This window comes from Ischnura elegans, chromosome 9 (assembly GCF_921293095.1).
Source record: "Ischnura elegans chromosome 9, ioIscEleg1.1, whole genome shotgun sequence".
NCBI classification, from domain to species: Eukaryota; Metazoa; Arthropoda; class Insecta; order Odonata; family Coenagrionidae; genus Ischnura; species Ischnura elegans.
The window spans coordinates 96694819-96716280 of record NC_060254.1 but is presented as its reverse complement, the minus strand read 5'-3'; the positions used below and the strand labels follow the sequence as shown (position 1 = coordinate 96716280).

The 21462-nt window shown below is 46.7% G+C and overlaps 1 non-coding gene across 1 annotated transcript; it reads left to right on the top strand.

Annotated features, from left to right (window-relative positions):
* Positions 1 to 19569: 19569 nt before the first annotated feature.
* Trnas-gga lies at positions 19570 to 19642 on the top strand. Its single transcript has one exon. It is a non-coding gene; the product is annotated as a tRNA-Ser (tRNA).
* Positions 19643 to 21462: the final 1820 nt, after the last annotated feature.

The following is a 21462-nucleotide window of genomic DNA, read 5'->3' as shown; positions in this document are numbered from 1 at the left end:
AAATTGCCCAAAAAATATAATATTTATTAAAGAAGACTGTTTTATTGAGGAGATGATAAAAACACAAATAGACACATAGAAATTGAATTTTTATTACAGAACACAGTTTTAGTGCGGAGATGATTAAAATACAAATTCTAGAATAAAAATTGATTTTTTATTAAAGAACACAGTTTTATTGGCTTTCCTGGACCCTGTATGCACACAGGTGCCTTGATTCCTGTTGCTATTCAGCAAAGGTCCTCAGGATTTTTTTTACAAAGGTAGTTATTTAAAATAACCCCCCGAAGGTTGTTTATTCTGTCAATTAGCCCGCTCTTAAATTGGTCTTCAAAAGTGTTAAATGGTCGGCAATGTAGGCTAACAGATTCAATTGTTAATCTGAATATTTTCACATAGGCAAATACACATAGAAGGCACTTCCCTCCCAAACTTTTAAAAAATAGACGAGATTTTTGTTAAGGTCCCGTTATCATTACCTTCGTTTTGTTTAATGAAATCAGTTACAGAGTTTAACGAAGAGGGTGGCCTAATTGAACATCTTTTCTTTCGCACGTATATTCAGGTATCAAAAGTTAAATCCCTAGCCCTAGTAGTATAAAAAAAGAAGGTAGTAAACCGAGATGGTATGATGCGAAAATTGGAAAATCATTAATGCGCCTTTGCGCCACAGAGAGCATGCGATGCAAAAATGAAAGTACCTAATTCGTACAAATTTATTCGCTATCGATCGCGAGTTAAAAATTAAGAAATACAAGCTGTATAAAGGCAACATAATAGAAAACTGTCTTATGATACATAAGTAGCATATTAATAATAATTAGGGATGGACGGGTCAAGAATTTTTTCCTGATCCGGATGCGGATCGGATCCTTGATTTTCAGAGCTGGATCTTTCGGATCGGATATTTTCAGATCCAAATGCATTTTCAAATTCTTGCTATGAAGTAATTATTCAACTTTATTCTGGGAACATACCATCAAAGGAATGTTTTTTAGATTTTCATACACATTTTAATATTTTTATAAATAAATAATCATTTTTATAGGCTTTCAAGTTGTTTTTTATAACATCTTTACATTCTCAGGACCTAAACCCTTAAGCTTGAGTTTAGAAATGAAAATAGGAAAAATCTTCGGATAAACCACAGACCAGTGGCGTAGCGAGAGGGGGAAGTCCGGCGGTCCGGACCGCCCGAAATATAAAAACTACTCGCACGCTCCGCGCGCTCGTTAAGGGGCTACGCCCCTTAAAACCCCGGTTCCGGCTTCGCCGTCTACATTTGTGGTCGCTCGAAAACTTTTAAAGTTCGAATAATCTCACCTCAGCTAGGGGCTTCGCCGGCCAGGGGGCAGGGAGGCGCCCCACTCATTCCTCGAAACGGCTTCGCCGTTCCTCGCTGAAGGGCGGTTTCGCCGCCCAGGGGTTGAGCGTGAGTTGAGATGGGGGGAGTCTACAGCGGCTGCGGCGCTTGAACATCGGGGCGGCTTCGCCGCCCGAGGGTTACTGGAGCTCCCCCTCGCCTACGCCAGTTACTCCTCGGTACGGCTTCGCCGTTCCTCGTTGTGGGGCGGCTTCACCGCCTTGGGGTTGAGGAGCCCCCCCCGCGGCTGCTCCGCTTAATCCTCATTAATGCTCTTCTCCACCGAGAGTGGTGGCCAGGGGGATTCGGGGGTTTAATGTGTTATGCATGCGGTCACCAATCGTCCACAGTGATCACGTTGCGATGATTGTAAAGGGTTGTGCAATACGGAGTTATAGTGGCGGTAAGTACCCATAAAGGAAGACTTAATGGCAATTTTTTCATTTTTTTGCGGGGGGTTCCAACGGGATACCGGGGGTTTTATACTTGTGTTAAACCAGTGGTCACAAATCGTTCTCATAAATTCGTGCCGATAAGTCCTAGGGGTGCGGAACAGTGGTCTGACGATTCTTTTACCGGAAAGGCGATTTATTAGCAAATGGTTTTGGGAGGTTTCACGGGGTTATCAGGGTTTTTAATAAGTGGTGGGGGCACTGGTTAAATTGTGACGAAAACTACTCGGAAAGGCGACTTTTAATTTTTTACTTTTTTTTCGGCGATGTTCCAGGAGGTGATCGACGGTTTTCTGGTATTTTTCCCATATGGTTTACGGTGGCTCGTCCTCACCAAATATTCCGGATCTAGAGGTCAGAGGGGACGGGAAGTGCGGCATAATGTTTGAGAGAAGTTCCCAAATAGGAGACTTAATGGCACATTTTACATTTGGGGGGTATTTCAGGGGGATTATGGGGGTTTATATGTGTGTAATCCAGGTGGTCACCTTCCGTTCAAATAATTTCCGTGGGGATGAGTCGTTGGGGGCGGTGGTGTAGTCACGAAAAGTACCCAAAAAGTAGACTAATATGCAAAATTTTATTTTTAGGGGGGTGTATGTGGGTTTACCGGGGGTTTATAGGTTTGTCCTACCAGGGGTCATCAGTCGTCCACATCAATACCGTAGTGATGAGTGGCAAGGCTTGGGAAAGTGGCGGAATCGTGACGAAAAATACCCGAAAAGGCTACTTTTATGCAAATTTTAATTTTCAGGGCGGTTCGGGGGGTTTAAAGATGAAGTTACCATATGGTCACATTCATTTACTGTCATATCTAACAGTAGTGTGCCCTATGACATCCATATTTTGGGAGTTATACATAAAAAGGAAACCAGTCCCCGAAAAAAGTGAGTAGTGCCCGCCATTTTTATTTTTTCGCGGTTAAATCCATTATATCATTTATAAAATGTTTATGTTTTCTGAAAGACAATGCATAGCTGTATGTAACTACAATGTTTGAAAGAAATCGGTCCGGGTAAAATTGACAAAACCTTGTGTTAATCTTTTGGAAATCGTAATTTTCGGTGATTTTCGGAATACTTTAATTTTTTTCTGTGTAATCAAGCACGATGAAAGAAATTTGTTACCTACATTTCGTAGACGATGCTATGAGCATATATAATAATCATTTTCGTTATCCAACACCTTAAATTAAGTCGAGGGGAGGGGAAAGTTTGAAATTATTTTCGAAAAATCAATATTTGGACGCCATTTTGGCTGTAATTTTCTCAAATGGAAACTAATAAAGTTACTTAATTACGTGCCTACGTTCATCAGCTTTCAAAAGATGCATTAACGACTCGTGTGGCACGCACGATTCGCGTGCAGTAAAATAAAAACTGAAAGACGGTCACCGGAAAAAGCCCGATTTCGGCCATTTTGTCGTCTTAGCGACGACACCTGGAGGAAACTTCCGGTTTTCGGATTTTTCCTCCGGATCATTTCGGGTTCCCCGCACGCGTGCCAAATTTCAGCTCTCCAGCACTTCTAGAAGTGGTCGGGAATTTGTATCCATCAGTGAGTCAGTCACCACGAGGGCTGTATATAGATAGGACTCGCCGCGCTGCGCGCGCTCGTTAGGGGGCTACGCCCCCTAAGACCCCCCCGCATCCGGCTTCGCCGGCTGCCCCCACCGGACGGCTTCGCCGTCCCACCCACGGCGTCTCGGAACGGCTTCGCCGTTCCTCGTCAGGAGTCGGCTTCGCCGCCCAGATATCGAGGTAGCCCTGAGACGGAGACCCGCTTGTTCCTCGGAACGGCTTCGCCGTTCATCGTGGGAGGGCGGCTTCGCCTCACATGGGTTACCCGAGTCCCCCCGAGGCGTCGACTGCTGGTAACGGCATCGCCCTTCCTCGTGATGGGGCGGCTTCGCCGCCCAAGGTTTTCCTATGTCCCCCCGAGCCATCGACTTCTCGGAACGGCTTCGCCGTTCCTCGCCCGTGGTCGGCTTCGCCGCCCAAGGTTTACCTGTGTCCCCCCGAGCCGTCGCCTCCACCGGACGGCTTCGCCGTCCCACCCGCGGCGTCTCGGAACGGCTTCGCCGTTCCTCGTCAGGGGTCGGCTTCGCCGCCCAGATATCGAGGTAGCCCTGTGACGGAGACCCTCTTGTACCTCGGAACGGCTTCGCCGGTCATCGTGGGAGGGCGGCTTCGCCGCCCAAGGGTTACCCGAGTCCCCCCGAGGCTCGACTCCTGGTAACGGCATCGCTCTTCCTCGTGATGGGGCGGCTTCGCCGCCCAAGGTTTACCTGTGTCCCCCCGAGCCATCGACTTCTCGGAACGGCTTCGCCGTTCCTCGCCCGTGGTCGGCTTCACCGCCCAAGGTTTACCTGTGTCCCCCCGAGCCGTCGCCTCCACCGGACGGCTTCGCCGTCCCACCCTCGGCGTCTCGGAACGGCTTCGCCGTTCCTCGTCAGGGGTCGGCTTCGCCGCCCAGATATCGAGGTAGCCCTGTGACGGAGACCCTCTTGTACCTCGGAACGGCTTCGCCGGTCGTCATTGGAGGGCGGCTTCGCCGCCCAAGGGTTACCCGAGTCCCCCCGAGGCTCGACTCCTGGTAACGGCATTGCTCTTCCTCGTGATGGGGCGGCTTCGCCGCCCAAGGTTTTCCTGGGTCACCTCGAGCCATCGACTTCTCGGAACGGCTTCGCCGTTCCTCGCCCGTGGTCGGCTTCGCCGCCCAAGGTTTACCTGTGTCCCCCCGAGCCGTCGCCTCCTCGGAACGGCTTCGCCGTTCCTCGCCTGTGGGCGGCTTCGCCGCCCGAGGGTTATTGGCGACCCGAATCCGGCTGCGCCGGCTGCCCCCGCCGGACGGCTTCGCCGTCCCACCCCCGACGTCTCGGAACGGCTTCGCCGTTCCTCGTCAGGGGTCGGCTTCGCCGCCCAGATATCGAGGTAGCCCTGTGACGGAGACCCGCTAGTTCATGGGAACGGCTTCGCCGCCCAAGGTTTATTTGGGTACCCCCGGGCCATCGACTCCTCGGAAATGCTTCGCCGTTCCTCGCCCGTGGGCGGCTTCGCCGCCCAGGGGGTATCGTCGCCCTCCCCCCTCGTAAGACACACGTTCGGGTGCTCCGCGTGTCGGGGCGGATTCGCCGCCCGAGGGTTTTCGGAGTCTTTCCTCGCCTCTGACTCCTCGGAGTGCGTCCGACGTTCCTGGAGCTGGGGGAGCTTCGCCGCCCGGGTTTTCACTCCTTACCAAGCAGTGAGAACTACCGGCTATCCCCTATCGTTTACGAAGGCTGCCGGGGGATAAAATTGGAGGATGTAGACGCATACTTTAATTTTTTTCTGTGTAATCAAGCACCATGAAAGAAATTTGTTACCTACATTTCGTAGACGATGCTATGAGCATATATAATAATCATTTTCGTTATCCAACACCTTAAATTAAGTCGAGGGGAGGGGAAAGTTTGAAATTATTTTCGAAAAATCAATTTTTGGACGCCATTTTGGCTGTAATTTTCTCAAATGGAAACTAATAAAGTTACTTAATTACGTGCCTACGTTCATCAGCTTTCAAAAGATGCATTAACGACTCGTGTGGCACGCACGATTCGCGTGCAGGGAATTTGTATCCATCAGTGAGTCAGTCACCACGAGGGCTGTATATAGATAGGACTCGCCGCGCTGCGCGCGCTCGTTAGGGGGCTACGCCCCCTAAAACCCCCCCGCATCCGGCTTCGCCGGCTGCCCCCACCGGACGGCTTCGCCGTCCCACCCACGGCGTCTCGGAACGGCTTCGCCGTTCCTCGTCAGGAGTCGGCTTCGCCGCCCAGATATCGAGGTAGCCCTGAGACGGAGACCCGCTTGTTCCTCGGAACGGCTTCGCCGTTCATCGTGGGAGGGCGGCTTCGCCTCACATGGGTTACCCGAGTCCCCCCGAGGCGTCGACTGCTGGTAACGGCATCGCCCTTCCTCGTGATGGGGCGGCTTCGCCGCCCAAGGTTTTCCTATGTCCCCCCGAGCCATCGACTTCTCGGAACGGCTTTGCCGTTCCTCGCCCGTGGTCGGCTTCGCCGCCCAAGGTTTACCTGTGTCCCCCCGAGCCGTCGCCTCCACCGGACGGCTTCGCCGTCCCACCCGCGGCGTCTCGGAACGGCTTCGCCGTTCCTCGTCAGGGGTCGGCTTCGCCGCCCAGATATCGAGGTAGCCCTGTGACGGAGACCCTCTTGTACCTCGGAACGGCTTCGCCGGTCATCGTGGGAGGGCGGCTTCGCCGCCCAAGGGTTACCCGAGTCCCCCCGAAGCTCGACTCCTGGTAACGGCATCGCTGTTCCTCGTGATGGGGCGGCTTCGCCGCACAAGGTTTTCCTGTGTCCCCCCGAGCCATCGACTTCTCGGAACGGCTTCGCCGTTCCTCGCCCGTGGTCGGCTTCGCCGCCCAAGGTTTACCTGTGTCCCCCCGAGCCATCGACTTCTCGGAACGGCTTCGCCGTTCCTCGCCCGTGGTCGGCTTCGCCGTTCCTCGCCCGTGGTCGGCTTCGCCGCCCAAGGTTTACCTGTGTCCCCCCGAGCCGTCGCCTCCACCGGACGGCTTCGCCGTCCCACCCTCGGCGTCTCGGAACGGCTTCGCCGTTCCTCGTCAGGGGTCGGCTTCGCCGCCCAGATATCGAGGTAGCCCTGTGACGGAGACCCTCTTGTACCTCGGAACGGCTTCGCCGGTCGTCATTGGAGGGCGGCTTCGCCGCCCAAGGGTTACCCGAGTCCCCCCGAGGCTCGACTCCTGGTAACGGCATTGCTCTTCCTCGTGATGGGGCGGCTTCGCCGCCCAAGGTTTTCCTGGGTCCCCTCGAGCCATCGACTTCTCGGAACGGCTTCGCCGTTCCTCGCCCGTGGTCGGCTTCGCCGCCCAAGGTTTACCTGTGTCCCCCCGAGCCGTCGCCTCCTCGGAACGGCTTCGCCGTTCCTCGCCTGTGGGCGGCTTCGCCGCCCGAGGGTTATTGGCGACCCGAATCCGGCTTCGCCGGCTGCCCCCGCCGGACGGCTTCGCCGTCCCACCCCCGACGTCTCGGAACGGCTTCGCCGTTCCTCGTCAGGGGTTTGCTTCGCCGCCCAGATATCGAGGTAGCCCTGTGACGGAGACCCGCTAGTTCCTGGGAACGGCTTCGCCGCCCAAGGTTTATTTGGGTACCCCCGGGCCATCGACTCCTCGGAAATGCTTCGCCGTTCCTCGCCCGTGGGCGGCTTCGCCGCCCAGGGGGTATCGTCGCCCTCCCCCCTCGTAAGACACACGTTCGGGTGCTCCGCGTGTCGGGGCGGATTCGCCGCCCGAGGGTTTTCGGAGTCTTTCCTCGCCTCTGACTCCTCGGAGTGCGTCCGACGTTCCTGGAGCTGGGGGAGCTTCGCCGCCCGGGTTTTCACTCCTTACCAAGCAGTGAGAACTACCGGCTATCCCCTATCGTTTACGAAGGCTGCCGGGGGATAAAATTGGAGGATGTAGACGCATACTTTAATTTTTTTCTGTGTAATCAAGCACGATGAAAGAAATTTGTTACCTACATTTCGTAGACGATGCTATGAGCATATATAATAATCATTTTCGTTATCCAACACCTTAAATTAAGTCGAGGGGAGGGGAAAGTTTGAAATTATTTTCGAAAAATCAATTTTTGGACGCCATTTTGGCTGTAATTTTCTCAAATGGAAACTAATAAAGTTACTTAATTACGTGCCTACGTTTATCAGCTTTCAAAAGATGCATTAACGACTCATGTGGCACGCACGATTCGCGTGCAGTAAAATAAAAACTGAAAGACGGTCACCGGAAAAAGCCCGATTTCGGCCATTTTGTCGTCTTAGCGACGACACCTGGAGGAAACTTCCGGTTTTCGGATTTTTCCTCCGGATCATTTCGGGTTCCCCGCACGCGTGCCAAATTTCAGCTCTCCAGCACTTCTAGAAGTGGTCGGGAATTTGTATCCATCAGTGAGTCAGTCACCACGAGGGCTGTTTATAGATAGGACTCGCGCTCGTTAGGGGGCTACGCCCCCTAAAACCCCCCGCATCCGGCTTCGCCGGCTGCCCCCACCGGACGTCTTCGCCGTCCCACCCACGGCGTCTCGGAACGGCTTCGCCGTTCCTCGTCAGGGGTCGGCTTCGCCGCCCAGATATCGAGGTAGCCCTGAGACGGAGACCCGCTTGTTCCTCGGAACGGCTTCGCCGTTCATCGTGGGAGGGCGGCTTCGCCTCACATGGGTTACCCGAGTCCCCCCGAGGCGTCGACTGCTGGTAACGGCATCGCCCTTCCTCGTGATGGGGCGGCTTCGCCGCCCAAGGTTTTCCTATGTCCCCCCGAGCCATCGACTTCTCGGAACGGCTTCGCCGTTCCTCGCCCGTGGTCGGCTTCGCCGCCCAAGGTTTACCTGTGTCCCCCCGAGCCGTCGCCTCCACCGGACGGCTTCGCCGTCCCACCCGCGGCGTCTCGGAACGGCTTCGCCGTTCCTCGTCAGGGGTCGGCTTCGCCGCCCAGATATCGAGGTAGCCCTGTGACGGAGACCCTCTTGTACCTCGGAACGGCTTCGCCGGTCATCGTGGGAGGGCGGCTTCGCCGCCCAAGGGTTACCCGAGTCCCCCCGAGGCTCGACTCCTGGTAACGGCATCGCTCTTCCTCGTGATGGGGCGGCTTCGCCGCCCAAGGTTTTCCTGTGTCCCCCCGAGCCATCGACTTCTCGGAACGGCTTCGCCGTTCCTCGCCCGTGGTCGGCTTCGCCGCCCAAGGTTTACCTGTGTCCCCCCGAGCCGTCGCCTCCACCGGACGGCTTCGCCGTCCCACCCGCGGCGCCTCGGAACGGCTTCGCCGTTCCTCGTCAGGGGTCGGCTTCGCCGCCCAGATATCGAGGTAGCCCTGTGACGGAGACCCTCTTGTACCTCGGAACGGCTTCGCCGGTCATCGTGGGAGGGCGGCTTCGCCGCCCAAGGGTTACCCGAGTCCCCCCGAGGCTCGACTCCTGGTAACGGCATCGCTCTTCCTCGTGATGGGGCGGCTTCGCCGCCCAAGGTTTTCCTGTGTCCCCCCGAGCCATCGACTTCTCGGAACGGCTTTGCCGTTCCTCGCCCGTGGTCGGCTTCGCCGCCCAAGGTTTACCTGTGTCCCCCCGAGCCATCGACTTCTCGGAACGGCTTCGCCGTTCCTCGCCCGTGGTCGGCTTCGCCGCCCAAGGTTTACCTGTGTCCCCCCGAGCCGTCGCCTCCACCGGACGGCTTCGCCGTCCCACCCGCGGCGTCTCGGAACGGCTTCGCCGTTCCTCGTCAGGGGTCGGCTTCGCCGCCCAGATATCGAGGTAGCCCTGTGACGGAGACCCTCTTGTACCTCGGAACGGCTTCGCCGGTCGTCATTGGAGGGCGGCTTCGCCGCCCAAGGTTTACCCGAGTCCCCCCGAGGCTCGACTCCTGGTAACGGCATTGCTCTTCCTCGTGATGGGGCGGCTTCGCCGCCCAAGGTTTTCCTGGGTCCCCTCGAGCCATCGACTTCTCGGAACGGCTTCGCCGTTCCTCGCCCGTGGTCGGCTTCGCCGCCCAAGGTTTACCTGTGTCCCCCCGAGCCGTCGCCTCCTCGGAACGGCTTCGCCGTTCCTCGCCTGTGGGAGGCTTTGAGGGTTATTGGCGACCCGAATCCGGCTTCGCCGGCTGCCCCCGCCGGACGGCTTCGCCGTCCCACCCCCGACGTCTCGGAACGGCTTCGCCGTTCCTCGTCAGGGGTCGGCATCGCCGCCCAGATATCGAGGTAGCCCTGTGACGGAGACCCGCTAGTTCCTGGGAACGGCTTCGCCGCCCAAGGTTTACCTGGGTACCCCCGGGCCATCGACTCCTCGGAACGGCTTCGCCGTTCCTCGCCCGTGGGTGGCTTCGCCGCCCAGGGGGTATTGTCGCCCTCCCCCCTCGTAAGACACACGTTCGGGTGCTCCGCGTGTCGGGGCGGATTCGCCGCCCGAGGGTTTTCGGAGTTTTTCCTCGCCTCTGACTCCTCGGAGTGCGTCCGACGTTCCTGGAGCTGGGGGAGCTTCGCCGCCCGGGTTTTCACTCCTTACCAAGCAGTGAGAACTACCGGCTATCCCCTATCGTTTACGAAGGCTGCCGGGGGATAAAATTGGAGGATGTAGACGCATGCTAGCCGTGATTGTGGCATCTTTTTAATTTATAACGATGTTTTTAAGGCGGTCCTGGGAGTTTCCAGGGTTTTTTTGTGAGTGTACTGTCTACGGTCACAATCATCGTAAGAAATTACTTAGCGATGAGTCATAGGAGAAGGGAATTACTGCTAAAATATGCTAAAACACCAAAGAACATGCTATTTACAGAAAAAAAATAATTTTTTCCCTGGTCTTTAAGGAAGCCACGTAAAATTTAGAGGGGTTTTCTTGCATAAAAGGTCTTTGTCTACCTACAATAAAAATTCCAGCGATCTAGCTGTAGGGAAACAATGAATTTTCCCGTATTATTAATATTTAGATTTCCAATTCTGTGTTCTCCACATAGCGGTGCATAGGCGCTTTAATAAGGCATAACTCCTGTGAATTTCGTAGCCGTACCTTATGAGGAAGTGTTTTAAAAAATTCGCCTTTAGGTGTCCATGTCCATGAGCCCCTTTTATTACTCTACTATTTTGTTAAGAAATGTACATTTAAAAATTTGAAGTTTTATTGCGGGTGAGTAATTGGGGCAGGATAATTGAACATGACGCGTAAATATAGCCGACACAATTCCCATTCGGAATCAATAAAAACGATACACCTGGGATGAATGGTACACGAAATATACGACTTATTAGGTAATTTTTATTTTTTTGGGGGGTTCACAGGGGGTTTTCGGGGGACCTAAAGTGCTTGTTCTGTATAACGCGGCATCGTTTACCTTGGATAAAAATTTCGGCTCTGTAGCTGTAGTGTAAGCATGCTTTTTCGACGGTGTCATCCGTTTAAATTAAGTATTCTGCGTTCTCCGGGTAGCGGCACGTAGGGGCAACAAAAAGACGTCACTCACGTTAATTTCGTGGCCGTATGTCGTCGGGAAGTGGCAGAAAAAAATTCCGAAAAATTTAAAATCGTGTGTTGAGGGAATGCAAACTTCACGGCGGATGTATTGTAAGTTACCAAACGTTGTAGGAGTCGCAATTTCAATGGAAATACATAATCGTTAATAACTCGAAATTCGTTCGTCTTAAGGATACATGAAGATAGCCGAAAAATTGAATAAAAAATCTAGTATCTTGCATCTAAGTGAATTTGTCCTACGATTATTGGAAATTGGTGAAAAAAATTCCGAAATTCGGCCCATAAGAAAAGCATTGGAAATTTTAAATTGTTAAAAAAAAATACTTTTAAACAAAAAATTGCAAAGGCGACCACACCAAAAAATCAACCAAAAAATCTAGTGTCTCATACGTTAGGGACTTATTCCTACAACGATTATAAGTTGGTTTTAAAAAAATCCAAAGATAGGCCCATAAGAAAAGCATTGGAAATTTAAAAAAATTATAAAAAATACTTTAAATCAAAATATGGGAAAATGTTTCACATCAAAAAATCGCCCAAAAAATCTAGTTTCCGTCAGTGAAATTTCACGTTCCCGTGACGTTTGCAAGTAGGCGAAGAATGGAAAAAGTTTTAGTCCCATAAGGCTCCAATGTTAATTCGGATCGATATATCTCGAAAACCGATCGACTTTTTCGAGTTTTCGGACTTTTCCCCCCGATGAATATTTTTTCTCCACGACCTGTAAAAATTTCGTCTTCCCAGCACGTCCGGAAGTGGTCGGGAATTTGTATACGTGAATGAGTGAGTGAGTGTGCTATCTGTCACACATCGGGTTGTATATAATATAGATTACTTTCCTTCATAAAAGGAAACAAAGAAATTTTGGAAAATCATGAATTTACAATAGATTTCTTTGAAAAATGAAGTTTTTTTCGATTATGAAGTGTGTTAAAATTAGTTTGAAACCCTCTACTTTGTACCCTGTTGTTTAAAAAATTTTTCTCCTGGTTTTGGACTCTCCCCTCTAACGAATTCCCTGGCTACCCCACTGCCATCGACTGCATTCAAATTTTCCTCACGACGTTTACCCCGAATTTTGTCACTTTCTCATTACATGCCGACTTGTGTTTCACCCGAAAATGCTTCAGTATGGTGAGGTGTATTAAGCACTTCCCCGCGATAGTTTCACGCCACAGTGCACGCACATGGCATACATTGGTTCTCCTTATCTCAATAGAAATATTTCTACAAAATGAAAGAAATTTTTATCAGTATATCATTAAATTAAATCGCAACTGCGCAATCAGCAACACAATTAACAGTACTTAAAACATTTAAAACAGCATTAACGTCACGTGCGACGAGGTGCTCGACCGCTCGGCTTGAGGAAGGGGTGGGCACGGCCGGATGGACGGCCGAGGGTGGTTTTCTGAAATCTGCGACGTTATTATTGCGTGGTTATTATCCTACGACGCTGAGATTCCTCCGATGATTGTTCAATCTCTTGGGAAGAGTAACACTATGTGCCAGTCGTATTTTGCCTTTTTTATTTTCCACGGCTGAAATTCTCCTACGTAACCTCTGCGAAAGCTTTCAAACAAAACGGTTCATGAGTACGACAAGAATCGCATGCGACGGGGCATTCGAAGAGAGAATCGGAACTCTTTCCACCCTTATGGGGCGTTGCATTCACTGAAGCTATTATTTAAAATTTCGGATCCAGATTCGATGTCTTCCGCGACTTTGGATCCGATGTATCCGATGAGGGGGAATATCCGCGGATATTTGAATCCGAGGTATCCGACCCGAGCATTCCTAATAATAATCCGTACAAATGTATCCGCTGTCGATCGTTAATAAAAAATATAAGCCGTCTAGAGAAGCATAATAGAAAACTGTCGTTGTAATATACCTGTAACATATTAATATTTTCGTATTAATAACATTTATATTAAAATAAAAAGTATCTTTCGGGTACTTAGTAATAGTTGTTTTTGATACCAAATATGAGAAGACCGATTGCCTGTCAAGACCCCGGTTCCCCTCCAGACAAAAATCCTGGATCCGCCCTTGTAAGTATATGCATTCGCGAGGAATAACATAAAAAAGTTACGATTTTGATAGATTACATCATAAAGAATATAAGCTTTGATGAAGAGATAGAATTAAGTTCATTTTCCCATGAAATTCGGGTCACTATGCCCGTCAGCAGCACCATTGGCGATTTCTGTAAACCCATTTAAATGCGCAAAGGGTGACAAAAGATTTAATGACCGACTTGAAAAGTCCTCTATCCTGATATCCGTGGTCGAGACGACGAAGAACAAAGCCGAATCGCTGCATTTAAAAATAGAAGTTTTTCCACGTGATAGCGAGTTGAAACACCTTAATCACTCGGAAATGACTTCGAGGATTTTTAATGCGCCAACCTGTTCCTCCCGGGGTTATCCGGCTTCGCGTGTTAGGCTTCGGGATCAACCAAGTAAAACACAGGCCAAGGTGAAGATTGATATCTGCCTTCGCGCGGCTAGATTGAGGGGTGATCAGGAAATAAAGGGAAGAAAAACCTCTAACTCTCTTCCTTTCGAGTCATACAACGCTTTTTTGCTGAGAAACGTTTTCAACTCGTCCTCGGAGCAAACTTGCATTTATGAGGACTGGGTTGGCCTCTGCGGTCGGCGTCGAGAAACGCATGGTATTGTTCTAGCAGGAAGGAAAACGACAAAGATGACTAGTGATTGCGATTTCCTTCGGACGCCAAATGAACTTCCAGTCACGTCGGCAGTTCGTTAGCGACTCGCATCGACGAGTTTTCGACGCTGATTAGCCGAGGAAATATTCAAGAAGCTCGGCCCGAGAAACTAACGTCATTTTCGTAACTCACATCATTGTCATGAAAATTTAAATATCTGATATATTAATCATAACTGGTGGGCTAAAAAAATATGCAACCCGTACTGCATTCTACGGAGATTGCATTCGAAAATCCGTCATTTTGCACCGTTTTTTGGAGATAATTATCTAAGTTTAAGGAAATTGTTTATCATTGTTCTATTAAGTATTCATGTCGTATTGACAAAAAACTGATATAATTCTAGCAACATATATTAAGCGTCATTATTTAAAAAAATTACGCTCTTTGCTGGTTTCCTTTCGAATTAGCAAAAGAATGACGTAATTGAAGTTAAATTTCGTCAGTTACGTGAAAATAGCGGTGGTGTCGGTATAATGTACTACGCCCATATTACATTCCCAGAGTAAATGCAGACAAGAGTGCTTTTTGGTTTCTGTGCATGAGACCAAGATTGTGATGGCGAAATCCGAGGTCACGCGATGGATCTCATTGGCTGACAACGGAAGTAGCGATTGTTTTGAATGCTGTTTATTTCGACTCTAAATATCTCCGTTAACGTTATACTCACGAAAGAAGAGACGTATGACGATTTCATTATTCCTATGCATCTTTTTCCATTTTACAAAAAATAATGAAGCTGTGCCACATGGGCGGAGTTTTATGGGGGGGGAGCCTGGTCCCCCCCAACTAAAATGGTAATTTGTCCGAAAAAAGTTCGAAACCTGTAGAAATACCAAAGCATTTAAAAAGCTCAAAAGTAATCTCAAAAATAGCAAGTATCCTCATAGGAACTTTACAGGAGAGCAAAGGAAGCGATTTATATTTTCAATTGTACACTGAAATAGAAATCCAAAAGTTCATAAAACTGAAAAAGAAGAATACATTTGCAAACAAAGATTTGTTTTTTGCTTGAATTATATTTTTTAATGTCATTACACTTTGTTCAAGATACCTGTCTAAAACCGACCATATTTTTAGATACGTGTTGTTAGAACTTAGCCATCGATATATATTTTACATCATTTTGGCACTAAAAATTTAAATTTAAGCAGATCTAAGCTTATTATATTTCAAAACTAGGAAATATTTTAAAATAACTTTTTTATTTTTCTGGGGGGGATGTATCCCCTCATCCCGCATAGCGTTAACGCCACTGCATACAGGACTGTATACACGTTGACTGGACTGGCAGAGGGACAGTGAGGATGGGTCGCCAATAGACATGTGGATTACAGCTAAATCTCGTGCGACTCTAAACTACGCCCAATCTCCAATGTGCCGAGCGCTTAATTTCGGTGGTTTAAAAAAATAGGGTGGTTTCCTTTTATTATTATTGCCTAAATCGAAAGATTATTACTCCTGGAGAACGTATTTCACGCTTTAAGATTTTTCAATGACGATATTTATTTTTCGCGATTAAATGAAAAGTGAAAATTTTCAAGCGCGCGAAAACGCGTCGGCTAAGAATGAATGCTGGGAAAACACCGTGTGACGTCATTCTGGTTCCCGCTGTCGCCGTGTGAGGTGACCTTGGGGCGAGACTATGATCACCGCTACGATGCAGGTTGCTAGCAGGTAGCAGAGTACCCTGCTAGCAGGTAGCACTTGGCTTAAATAAGTATTATTAATACCTTATCAAACCAAGGAAACTTTCCGACCTTAGGCCCAGCGCACACGAAGCGACTGTTTTGTAACCACAGTTGGGAATCAGTTGCATCTGCAACCAGTATGCAACTGAAACAAAACTTCTGTCCGCACACGGGTGTAATGACAAAGGTCTGTTGTAAATCAGTTTCGTTTATTTTGCAATCAGTGGAGTGTTTATTTAGTGCGGTACATGTTGTTTTTTAGCCATTGCATTGGCCGTCAGCGCTAACTACCGCTGAGTCACGCGAAGAAGACGCTGTGAGCTATTATTATCAATGCCAAAGACGTTAGATAGTTTGTGTTTGTTCAGGACTTCATGCTTCTCTACTGCTCCAACGAGCTTCATGTTGAGTTCTTGATCATTCATTTTGAGATAGACACTATACGGCCGTCAAAATACCACCAAAACACCACGTGGTCTCGTGCAACTGAAGTCTGCAACGCAACTGCAACCGCGGGCCCACGGTTGCATGTGACTGGTTTCAGACTGTTTTGAGATCGTCAAAAACCAGTCGCGTCGTGTGCGCCTCCCAACTCAAATACATTGTCGAGGTCACAAAACAGTTGCGCGCGCAACCGGTTTGAAACGGTAGTTGTAAAACAGTCACACCGTGTGCGCTGGGCCTTAGGCTGTTTTAATAGGTGATTATTAAGACATGTCTCCCTGAGCTCTGTGCCTCATGCATGCATTGGTAATCTCAGACGATGTAAAACTCCTATCTACTCGTATAGTTTCTATGTAAAACTCCTATCTACTCGTATAGAAACTATACGAGTAGATAGGAGTTTTACATAGAGACGGTCCCTGTGACGTCACGTGGAGTGGCATCGCATGGGCGCCAATCTGTCCTTTTTCAAATGATAAACTAGGATTTCTAAACCCAAATAAATTGTATATTATGAATACACTAATGGTGGGTAACGAATAGCAATTTATGACTTTCGTTTTCTTTGATGAAGGAAACTACCTTATTGGGTCGTGTCAACGATTTTCATCGATTTTTTCTTATAAGGTAAAACCTGATTCCTCACTGTCACTTATACTAAAACTTTTAAAAAGTCGGAAGTTTGAGGGGGTGCTAGGAAAGAGCTCTTTCGCTAAAATACGTTCTGCATCCCAAGAAAAATTTTACGGCCGGCTTCTGGCGCAGAAACTTAAATCACTCAAAGAAATTCGTTCAATTGTCTCAGTCATGCATTTGCGCATCATAACTATATATTTCTACCTTGGCTTCAAATAGCATTATAAAATGCAGTCTGTTAGAAGTTACCAGAAAATCATTAGTCATTCTAAAACTAAAAAAAATTGAATTTCGACTTGCTGACACACAACTTTGGTAGTTAGTGGCGAGGATGCGAATAAAAAATCGTACGCGAATATCAGTAAGATCAACTGTTTATGATTGAAAGCCTTGGAGAAATTTAATTTTATGAATTTTAATTCTAATATTGAATTAGACCACAAAACATATGCTGTCATTACATGTTCCGAAAAAGGTAACCTGCAGAACGAATAGAAAGTATTCCTTTAAATTTACTTTTACCAACAATCTCGTTTTCAACGTCTTATGGTACTACCTTCGTACCTATTAGTGGCATGAGATGTTGAAAGATAGATGGTTGGTTCACATAAAGTGTTGAATCTTAACCGAGTACTTTCTAGTCTTTCATTATGAGTGAGTTTCACAGAATAAAGTCGGGCCCAGAGTCTCATGCGCAAACATAAGTGACTTCAAAAAACAGGGAGAATAACACACCCCTACTTGTACCGGCAAATTTATATTTTCTCCGCTAATAACTTCGAAAGGGGTGGTGCAATAGTAGCGAATTTTAAGGAGAGTAAACCCCCGACTAAAGAAATGATTTGAACCTGCACACAGCGGTAAGGGTTATTATTATTATTATATAGTACAAGTTACAAGTTGGCTATTTGCCAGGTGGTAACAGGTTATACAAAATAAAAAGAAAAAGAAAAATATAGCAAATGAGAAATACATTACCAAAATGAAACTAGAAAGTATTAAAATTCAGTGATATTAATTTTCCAATATTAATCCTCTACACCTCTTTTTGAAAATCCTTACGTTGTTAGGTTAGGGCTTAAACAGTTCTGCAGGGAGTCTATTCCATTCCGTAATCGTCCTGTTAAGGTACGAGAATTTCTTTACGCTAGTCCTTTAAGGCCGGCATTTCATCTTGAATTGGTGATCATGCCTACCAATATAGCTGGGGTATTCAATCTTCCTCCGAAGTTCCCCCCATGCCTTTTCCCCTTTCAGTGTGCGGAAGAGTGCGCAAAGCCTATTTATTTTTCTTCTCCGTCCAAGTGTATCCCATCCCAGTTCTTTCAGCATTTTACCGACACTTTCGGTCTTTTTGTGTTTCCCCATGACGTACCTTGCTGCCTTTCTTTGCACCTTCTCGATGGATTCTGTTTGTCCCTTTTCATACGGGTCCCACACTAGTGACGCGTACTCTAAAATCGGCCGGATTAATGACTTATACGCCTTCTCCTTTGTAGTTCGATCACTTTCCTTAAGATTCCTCATCACCCAATGTAACATTTTGAACGCCTTTTTTGTTAATTGTTCGACATTTGCCTCCCACCCTAAATCATTCATTAAATACACCCCTAAGTACATAGGTCACTTTTTGGAATAACCGTCCCTGAATATAAATATTCTCTCCTAGGTCCATTTAGTTTCCTACTAAAAGTTATAAATTTACACTTTTTTACGTTTATGTCCATTTCATTTTTTGACACCCAAACTGTCATTTTATTTATGTCATTTTGAAGCACTTCTCGATCGCTTTCCCTTTCTATTCTCCTGTAAATAATGCAGTCATCTGCGAAAAGCCTAATATGGGAGTTAATGCTATTTGGGAGGTCATTTATATAAATTAAGAATAAAAGCGGTCCAAGGACACTACCTTGTGGGACACCCGACGTTACTTGTGCTTCTTCGGAGCACATTTCACCCACTTTAACCTTTTGCGTTCGACCCTTCAGGAAATTTTCGACCCAAAAATACAGTCTACTGTCTGTTTGAGGTGGTAATTTTCTCATTTTTTCTAAAAGCCGATTTTGCTCTACTTTGTCGAATGCTTTTGACAGGTCGACAATTATTGCATCCACTTCTATCCCTTCATCCATAGAGTCTGCAATTTCTTATTATGCAGTTATGGGTAAGGTAATGCCAAATTGCAGACATGTATTACGAGCTAATAAATTAAAAAAAATAATTTTATCCCATATACTAATAGTGTTTCAGTAAAGTTGATATTTCGGAAAATGTTTTGAGGCGAGATAATTTTTCTATTTTTTTATTAAGGCAAGGCAAATTAAATCAAGATGTATAGCACAACCTATCAGCGATAGCAAAAGATCTGCGACCACTACAAAAATTTAATTAGTATCAGGAAGGCTACAAATGAAGGAAGTAACCAGGAAATGCTTCTCGGGTGTTGAATTTCTGGAGGGATTCAGTTGCTAGGAAGTGCTACAGATAGAAATATTTAGATCCTATACTGTATTTTATATGGAGATTGAAAAAATAGTATCATTTCTTATGGCATCATACTAAAATGATCCTTAGATTGATTTGACGCAGCTCTCCATTCAATACATCTATCAGCTAATCATTAATTAGCAACTTCTCCTGATTTACATTCCTCATTACCTGTAATACATATTTTGTCCTTTCCCACTCTTGTTATCCACTTGTTCGTCAACAATAGGGTGGTTTCCTATTTTTTAATTGCCGAATTTAATCGAAAGATTATTACTCCTGGAGTACGTATTTCACGCTTTTAGATTTTTAAATGACGATATATATATACTTTTTTCCATGTGTTTTCGGCCTTCATTCCATCTCCACGCCACAGTGTGTCATCGTCCTGTATTTATGTTTCTATCTCTTTGTTTCAATTTCTATTATATGCTATTATGATTGTATATTCGCCTGTGGCGACCTGTGTGAATGTGAATTTGAAATGTATGAGACCTATATGGTTCGTTTCCTCTTCTTGGGATCAGCGTTCCCCGAAACGCATGTGCTATATCTATCCTACTGTGTGTGTGATTGTGACCATCTTTAATTCCATTTCTTCTTCTGTCCGCGTTGAATTCTTCGTTCGTGGCGGGACCTACGCCCAGAGCCATCTCTTGGCCAAATGATAGGGCTAGACCTCGGGGGATTTGGTGTATAAACCCCCGCCGAAAACAATGAAGATTAGATTAGCCTGGATAGCTCGGTGGTCTGAGCATCTGCCCGGAAAGCAGAAGGTCCGTGGTTCGATTCCCGGTTCAGGTGAACTTTTTTCCATGTGTTTTCGGCCTTCATTCCATCTCCACGCCACAGTGTGTCATCGTCCTGTATTTATGTTTCTATCTCTTTGTTTCAATTTCTATTATATGCTATTATGATTGTATATTCGCCTGTGGCGACCTGTGTGAATGAAACCCGATTAAATGAAACGTGAAAAATTTCAAGCACGCGAAAACGCGACGGCCAACTATGAATGCTGGGAAAACCCCGTCTGACGCCATTCTGGTTCCAGCTGCCGCCGTGCGAGGCCTCCTTGGTGCGAGACTATGATCACCGCTACGATGCAGGCTGCTAGCAGGTAGCAGAGTACCCTCCTAGCAGGTAGTACTTGGCTTAAATAAGGATTATTAATACCCTATCAAATGAAGAAAACTTTCCGACCATAGGCAATTTTAATAGGTGATTATTATGACATGTTTCCCTGAGCTCTGTGCCACTTGCATGCAGTGGTTATCTCAGACGATGTAAACTTCTATCTACTCGTATAGAAAATAGGTACTTGTGACGTCACGTGGAGTGGAATCGCATGGGCGCCAATCTGGCCTTTTTCAAATGAGGTTAAAATTGACCATTGCCATTCGTCTGAACTGGGATTTCTAAAACCAAGTAATTTGTATATTATGAATACACTAATGGTGAGTAACGAATCGCAATCAATACCTTTCGTTTTATTTGTTGAAGGAAACTACCATATTGTCTTCATCAGGGCATCATGCCTCAACACTTAGCCGAATAAGTTGTCTGGTATTCTTTTTTAATACTTCATAAGGATCATCTTCTCTGCCACACATGTTTGGGCAGCCTCATTGCTCACTCGGTCGATCCATTTTATTTCCTTGTTGCTTCTTTAAGCGCAGGTTATTCTGTTAAACAATATAAACATTAATTTCCTCTAAATAATGATTATGTGGAAAATTGCATAAATTTCAGCCGTACGGAGGCGAAGTCCAGAGGCCTTATTTTTGTGGAATAGCCTTGAAACAAAAATATTCCTGATAAATTGACTCTGAATACGAAGATTTTTCCTAATGGTACAGTATCTATATAGACTTGACATTTTTCTTACACCATAATCATCATAAAGAAAGCACTACGATGAACATAAGCAAATGAAACGTTATAAATCAAGGATAGTTCAACTGACAGAGAAATGCAACATTTCAATGAATAAATAAATCATGAAGGGGCACAAGAAGATACAATTTATGGAAGAAAAAAAAACGTTGTCTATTGTCGTCCTAAATACATGGCAGTCCGACTGGCAACATTTCATAATCAGAAACAGCTATCAAAGCTAAAGAAACAGTTATCTTATGTCAGAGTTGTTTCCTTCTCAGGAAAGAATAACGCAAAATGTTGCAAAAAAACTGGATTGAATAAACATGCATCAAAATACCTTTGCTGACGGAATCAGTAATTGTAAGTAGAATGATTCCATAGAGGTTATGGAAGGCCACTGTTAATATTCTGGATTTAATAATCCAAGCTCATCGTCTGGATGAATCAATTTTTCCAGTTATTTTGGAATACTCAAATCGATTAATTATTGTTATTAGTCCTGATTCAATAGGCAGGACATCATTTCATAACTCAGACGTGATAAACAGGAAAAAAATACACATATAAGTTATAGCTTCCTGCCTCTCAAAGCTTGGTTTATATATTTTGAAATAACATTTAGATACCTATATCTTTTCTCTATACCAACGTGTCAGTCTTCATCATCAGGGCTTCAGGGAGAAAGTTGAAAAAGAATTCTGAATAACCTATGAATGGTTTAAATGAAAACATAGGCGTTGGCCTAA